Raw genomic sequence first — 8,232 nt, 5'->3', positions numbered from 1 at the left:
CAGGAAACAGTTTTGTTCAGGATGGTTCCAGGTACTGGGCACCAGGTACTCAAATCAAATCTGATTTTCCCAGCCGATGACTCTGTGTGTCCAGCAGATGGCGCCAAAAGACTGGTAGTAGCTGAGATGCACAGGCTCCTGTTTGGAAAACATGAAATGTAAATATGTAAGGCAAGAGTCTTAAACAAAACGCTGGTGGGACTTCCCATTGTGGCTCAGTGGAAACGAATCTGACTGGCATCCATGAGGACGAAGGTTCCATCCTTGGCCTCGCTCAGTGGGTTAAGGATCTGGCATTGCCGTGAGCTGTGGTGTAAGTCACAGACGTGGCTCGGATCCTGTGTTGCTGTGGCTGTGGTGGAGGCCAGCAGCTGCAGCTCCAGTTTCAATCCCTAGCCTGGGAACCACCATATGCCTCAGCTGCTGCCCTAAAAAAAACAAAAACAAAAAACACTCGAATGGTCCATCTGCGACCCTTTCTTTTGCTCCATTTTAATGTGACATGTGGGTCAAAATGAGAAGCAGACAGGAAAATGGTTGCGTCTCCTGGAATGTGGTAACATTGTGGGATAATGAAAATGTAAGTGAAACACAGAGACAGCCAAGTAAAATAGCATCTAAACAACACAGAGCTGGTGTGGGGCAGTTGTGTGTGTGTGTGTGTGTGTGTGTGTGTGTGTGTGTGTGGTGTGTATGTGCGTGCGCATACGTGTGTGTACAGAGTCAGCAAAACAATGGAAGTGATGAAGAATACTTCAATAAAAAGGTAAGATAAAATATTGCAGAAAAACCTAAAAGAGAAAAAGTTGAAAGAGAGAAAAAGAGAGAAGAGCAAGCTCAAGGAAGCAAGAGACTGAGGAACTTAGATAAAAGTATTACTACAGGAATTCCAGCCTGTCGTAGGTTAGTGGTAATGAATCTGACTAGCAAACACGAGCACGAAGTTTTGATCCCTGGACTCGATCCCTGGACTCCATCAGTGGGTTAAGGATCTGGCATTGCCGTGAGCTGTGTAGGTTACAGACACGGCTAGAACCTGGTGTTGCTGTGGCTGTGGTGTAGGTCTGTGGCTGCAGCTCTGATTGACCCCTAGCCTGGGAACCTCCATATGCCACAGGTGTGGCCCTAAAAAGACAGATAAATAAAAAACAGGAACTCCATGGAAAGGATCCTATTCCTCTCTTTCTTGCAGTTCAAATAATAGGTGACTTGAATTTCAAGTGAATATCGTATGAGTAAAGAAAAAAATACAAGTCATCTGGGACCAATTCAATGGAACTGTAATGCTTCGTTTCAAGGGACCCTGAATTTGTGCCCATACAGACCAGGATCGTTCCATACAACACGCAGCACCTGCTGCAGAAGCTGCAGTCAAGGCCGTAGGTCCTGAAAGAGGAAACTCCCTACTCTGGAAAAGGAGGAAAGAAAAACACAACATCGAGTTGGAATAGTAGACCTACTGGGTTTACTTCTTCTTTGTTAAGATTTTAAAATCTCCCCCATTAAAAGATAGAGTCTGCATCTGATTAGGTGGCTGCTGCGAATAAGAGGTTTAAAGAAGTGGGGCAGGAAATTATTATTTCTTTTTTTAAAAAGTTAATTACTAAAATACAGTTGATTTATAATGTGCCAATTTCTGCTCTACAGCAACGTGAACCAGTCATACACGCACACACACACACATTCTTTTTTTAATATTTTCCTTCATGGTCTATCCCAAGAGATTGGATATACAGTAGGACTTTTGTTATTTAGCCTTTTAAAATGTAATAGTTTGCATCTATTAACCCCAAATTTCCAGTTCATCCCCTTGGCAACCACAGGTTTCTTCTCTATGAGTCTGTTCCTAGTTGGTAGATAGGTCCATTTGTGCCATATTTTAGATTTCACGTAGAAGTGATATCGTATAGTATTTGTCTTTTCTGACTTCACTTACTATGAGAATTTCTAGTTGCTTGGTATGAGAATCCATGTTGCTGTGAATGGCATTATTTTGTTCTTTTTTATGGTTGAGTAATATTTCACTGTATATATATACTACATCTCCTTAATCCATTCGTCTGTCAATGGACATTTAGGTTGCTTCCATCTCTTGGCTATTGTGAATAGTACTGCTATGAACATATGGGTGAACATATCTTTTTGTCTTTTTTTTTGTGTGTGTGTGTCTTTTTGCCTTTTCTTTAGCCGCTTCTGCAGCTAGGGCTCTAATCAGAGCTGGAGCCGTTGGCCTACACCAGAGCCACAGCAATGTGGGATCTGAGCCGCGTCTGCAACCCACACCACAGCTTATGGCAACGCTGGATCCTTAACCCACTGAGTAAGGCCAGGGATCGAACCCACAACCTCATGATTCCTAGTAGGATTCGTTAACCACTGCACCATTATGGGAACTCCTGAACATATCTTTTTGAATTGCAGTTTTTCCCCCCAATATGTGCCAAGGGTGGGATTGCTGGATCATGTGGTAATGCTATTTTTAGTTTTCTGAGAAACCTCCTTACTGTTTTCCATAGTTGTTGTGCCAATTTAATTCTCCCCAAGCGTGTAGCAGGGTTCCCTTTTCTCCACACCCTCTCCTGCATTTGTTATTTGTAGACTTATGAATGATGTCCATTCTGACTGGCATGAAGTGGCACCTCATTGTACTTTTGATTTGCATTTCTCTAATTAGTGATGTTGAACATTCTTTTCATGTGCCTACTGGCCATCCTTATGTCTTCTTTAGAGGAATGTTTATTTAGCTCTTCTGTGTATATTTCAATTGGGTTGCTTGGTTTTTTTTTGTTGAGTTGTATGAGTTTGTGTTTTTTTGAGATTTTGCCCTTGTCAGTTGAATTGTTTGCAACTATTTTCCCCACTTGTAGGTTGTTTTTTCATTTTGTTGACTGTTTCCTTTACTATGAAAAAGCTTGTTTGATAAGGTCCCATTTATTTAGTTTTGTCTTCATTTCTATTGCCTTAGGAAGTTAACCTAAGAAAATACTTGTACAATTTATATCAGAGAATGTTTTGCCTGTGTTCTCTTCTAGGGGTTTTATGGTGTCATGTCTTATGTGTAAGTCTGTTTTTAAGCAATTTTGAGTTTATTTTTGTGCCTGGGGTGAGGGTGTGTTCTAGGTTTATTCATTTACATGCTGCTGTCCAGTTTTCCCAGCACTACTTACAGAAGAGACTGTCTTTTTCCCATTTTATATTCTTACCTCCTTTATTGAAGATTAATTGACTGTAGGTGTCATGGTTTATTTCTGAGCTCTGCTTTCTATTCCATTGAAATGTATGTCTGTTTTTGTACCAGTACCACACTGTTTTGATTACTGTAGCTTTTTAGTATTGTCTGCAGTCTGGGAGAGTTATGATTCCTGCATTTTTTTTCCCCTTCAGGATTGCTTTGGCACTCTTTTATGGTTCCATATAAATTTTTGGATTATTCTACTTCTGTGGAAAATGTCATGGGTAATTTGATAGGGATCACATTAAGTCTGAAGTATTGCCATTTTAAAGATATTAATTAAAATACAGCCATTTTAAAGGTATCAATTCTCCCAATCCAGAAAGATGCATGGGACATCTTTCCATTTCTTTGAGTCCTCTTTAATTTCCTTTATTAAGTTTATAGCTCTCAGCAGATAAGCCTTTCACCTCCTTGTTCAGGTTTTTCTTTGATATCTTTTGACTTTAAACATCCTCCTGCTATGATCCATCTTTAAAGTAGGAATTAGAAGATGAGTTAATTTACTCTTCAAGACTAGTGTTTGTGCGGTGCTTTAAAGTCCTATGCAAAAGATAGGATAGAAGCAACAGGAGTGTAAACTATAGAATGAAAATTTAAACTGGAATCCATTTTGAAATTACTTGTTAAAAAAAGACAGATCAGGAGTTCCCATCGTGGCTCAGTGGTTAACGAATCTGACTAGGAACCATGAGGTTGCAAGCTTGATCCCTGGTCTCACTCAGTGGATTAAAGATCTGGCATTGCTGTGGCTGTGGGATAGGCCGTCAGCTATAGCTCTGATTGGACCCCTAGCCTGGGAACCTCCATATGCCGTGGGTGCAGCCCAAGAAATGGCAAAAAGACCAAAATAAATAAATAAATAAATAAATTAAAAAAAGACAGATCAGGGATGGATAGAACACACCAGTGCCCAGACTGACAGCTCTGGGAGGCCAGGTCTGGAATAGTCTGCAATATTCTCTGTCTCAGTGCCGAGCATCAAGCCAGGCATGAAGCTGGCAGTCAGCCAGTATGTGTCCATCCTAATGGAGCATATGCATTTTTGCTTTTGAGCTCCTCTTGTAGTTTGTCAAAAAGTATATCTTAGGAGTTATCCTATGGAGCAGTGGGTTAAGGATCCAATATCTTCACTGCAGTGGCTCAGGGCACTGCTGTGACACGGGTTCGATCCCTGGCCCAGGAATTTCTGCATGCTACTGGTGCAGCCAAGAAAAAAAGTATATCTTGGAGATTTATTTCTAATTACTCCAGAGCTTCCTGATCAGGCTCCCCTGGATTATGGTGAGGAAACTGGACCCTCACAGTAGTCTAGGGCAAGTGGGAATGCAGAAGGGGTTGCCTTGAAGCAGGTGTGCAAGATGTGGCCCAAATGAGCCAGCAGGGCTGCTTGGGAGGTGTCCACAAGAGGCCACCTGGCCAGCCCATAAATTCTTCCCTCCCAGAAGCTCTCTATCTGGAGAAGGTGCTGGTTGCCAAGTGCTCCAAGCTGCTGTGAACATCATCCATATTCTTCTTTCTCATCTGCAGATCTGGGCTCCGTGTCTGTGAGCACAAAGAAAGGAGCAGGGCTCATAGATAAGCAAGCACATCTGAGCACCCAGGCTGTTTCTTGCTATGAGCTTTCCAACAAGAGACTGAAGCCTCTACAGCTAAGCTTCAGCAAGTCCTTTGTCTGTGATGGGAGCTTCCTCTTGTGGAACACTTTTTTTTTTTTTTTTCTGTAGACAATCAACTTTTGTTCTCTCCCAGCAGAGCTCCTACACAGCCCCAGGCTACTCTTTCTCTACCTGGATCATGGGAGGACTGCTCTCCTTTCCAGCTCTTTTTGGAAATCCGTTAGAGAGAAAAGGTATTTCCCCTGGAGAAAATCTATTTCTTGGGGTTCTGAGTGGCTGGTTACTTTCTTCCTCCTGGATCCCAGGGAGGAGTAGAGGAGTGTGGACACAGTTACAAGCCTGCCCATTGCACCAGTGAGGCAGCACAGGGTGCTCCACTAGATCAAAGGTTGCTCCTCTGGAAATCCTGGCCATTGGGTTCACAGCTTAAGAAATGGCTTTGCAGCCAAATTCGGAGTGTGGCAAATTCTTCAGGACTCCAGACTCGATTTTTCCTGACTACCCAATGGCATGGGAAGAAAAAAGGGAAGAGGGTGGGGAATATTCTAGTGTGAAAGAAATACGAAACAGATCTAAGTCATGTAAAAACTTTATACAGTGTTTCAAATAAACCTATAGTAAGAAAGATTGTTTTAGGTATTTGAAGAAATTTTATGAAGTTGGATTTCATAATTTTGTTGGGTATGTTAATGGCATTATGGTTATGTGATAGAATAATTTCTTCTTTTTAGGTGCCTAATGAAGTACTTAGTGACATCAGGACTTAAAACTTGGATTTGCTTTAATATATCCTCACTTAAAAAAAAAAAAACTATTGGAGTTCCCGTCTGGCTCAGTGGTTAACGAATCCGACTAAGAACCATGAGGTTGCGTGTTGGATCCCTGGCCTTGCTCAGTGGGTTAAGGATCTGGCATTGAGGTGAGCTGTGGTGTAGGTTGCAGATGCGGCTTGGATCCAGCATTGCTATGGCTCTGGCGTAGGCTTGGCAGCTACAGCTCCCATTCGACTCCTAGCCTGGGAATCTCCATATGCCTCGGGTGCGGCCCTAGAAAAGGCAAAAAGACAACAAAAACAAAACTATTGATGAAACAAGTATGGCAAAATATTGATGGTTATTGAAGCTGAATAATTGGTATCTGGGGGTTTGTCATACTCTATTTTTGGGTATATTTGGAATTTTTATAAAAATTTAACAAGAGAAAATTTAATATTTTATATAAAATATGGGATTTATGGGAGAAAGTCCGCTTCAAGAGAACTGTTGCGCCATCCAGTTTGGCCAGCAGAGGGCGGTGTGTTGCTCCATTAAAACAGGTCGGGAGACGACTGCTGCATGCTGCTCCATCCTGTCTCTTCGAGAGGAGACTGTTCTTTGGGTCATCCAGATTCTCCAGCAGAGGGCAGTGTGTAGCTCCATCCCGGCTGGCGGTGAAGATCTGTGTCTCCATCAAAACTGCCCTGGACGAGTTACCGTTTGTGGCTCTGTGGTAACGAACCCCGGCTAGTATTCGTAAGGACGCGGTTCCATCGCTGGCCCTGCTCAGTGAGTTGGGGCTGTGGTGTAGGTCGCAGACGTGGCTTGGATCTGGTGTTGCTATGGCTGTGGTGTAGGCTGGCAGCTGCAGCTCGGATTTAACCCCTGATCTGGGAACTGCCGTATGCAGCAGGTGCGGCCCTAGAAAGACAAAAACAAACAACAACAACAACAACAAACCCACCTGGCTTGGAGAGAGCTGTGTATTGCACTATCCTCGCCGGCAGAGGGCAGTGTTTCACTGCATTCAGGCCAGCCAGGAGCTTGATATGAGTCAATCCATCAAAACAGACCAGACGGCTGGTTATTGCTCCATCATAACGGACCGAGAGAGGGCTGAGTGTCTATATCGTGACCGAGCTGCAGAGGGCAGTGAGTTTTTCCATCAAAACAGATTGGGAGAGGGTTATGTAACACTCCATCAAAAGTGACTGAAAAAAAAATATATATGACAGTGGGTAGTTTCCTCTGTGGCAGTGCCTCAGCAGCTCCAGGAGATAGGTTTGATCCACAGCAGGCACAGTAGGTGAAATGGTCTGGCACCATAGGTCGCAACTGCAACTTGGGGGAAAAAAACGAATTCTGATTCGTTATGTTTTCTTACTTCCCAGCCACCGCGATGCAGTTAGATTTTACCAGTATCTAGCTGCAGGAATGCAGCTCTGTTTTACTGTATCCCAGCAGCCAGGTTGAATAAACGAGGAACAGCCGAGAGAAGTAGGCATTGCTGGATAACCAGCCCAGGTGTTTTCTTTTGTTGGGCTGGTCCGTGTCTCAGGGGACATGTCACAAGCTGGATTTGATCCAGAATCAGCAATGCCGACAATAATGTTAACACCGCTGGGGTTTTATTTTGTGTTTGAAGTCAGTCTGTCCTCTGGCTCTGATTCATATCTCTGGAAAGTTCTATTCTCACACATGGAGTTTCATCCTTGACATGAGATGTCCCTGTCATCTGCTATCCTGCAGAGCACCTTCACAGTGGTCGATTTCTTTTCTTTCTTTCTTTTTTTTTTTTTTTTCTTTTTTGCCATTTCTTGGGCCGCTCCCGCGGCATATGGAGGTTCCCAGGCTAGGGGTCGAATCGGAGCGGTAGCCGCCAGCCTACGCCAGAGCCACAGCAACGCGGGATCCTAGCTGCGTCTGCGACCTACACCACAGCTCACGGCAACACCGGATCCCTAACCCACTGAGCAAGGGCAGGGATCGAACCTGCAACCTAATGGTTCCTAGTCGGGTTCGTTAACCACTGCACCACCACGGGAACTCCCCGATTTATTTTCAAGAAAGTATCTCAGATTTCTCTTTTCTCTTCCAGCTGCCCCTTTGGCCTTGTTAACTGCTGAGCCACTAAGGGAACTCCCTTAATTTTGTTGTACAACAATTTGAAAGTCTGATTTCAAGTCTAATTTGTCTAAATTCTTGGCCTCTAAACACTGCTGTAACTGAAAAAGTTGCAGGGCAAAAATATGTAGCTCCAAATGGAAGAAGTCTATTGTTGGAGTGCTTATAATGGGGGACCTGACCAAATCCAAGTGGGAAACTTACAAGATTGAAGGCAGTGTAGTGTCATCACAGGGTGGACCTTCTCCCGACCTCCTTCTTCGTCCTTACTGCCAAAGCCCCTGTACCTCACTAAATCCTGTTACACAAATATTTAACTATAATCCAGGTATAAGCAGTTCCCAAAAGACCCCAATTTTCTGTAAAACAATACGTCAATGTTTATATTTAACTCTTAATAAACATATTTTTTGAAAACTCACAGCTGAACACAAATATGTACTAAGGTCTTTCTCCTGATTAAGATACTCCAGGGAGCTAGGAGCTTCTGAGCACTAGAGAA

Source organism: Sus scrofa, chromosome 10, assembly GCF_000003025.6.
Source record: "Sus scrofa isolate TJ Tabasco breed Duroc chromosome 10, Sscrofa11.1, whole genome shotgun sequence".
Lineage (NCBI taxonomy): Eukaryota > Metazoa > Chordata > Mammalia > Artiodactyla > Suidae > Sus > Sus scrofa.
This window is presented reverse-complemented; position numbering follows the sequence as displayed.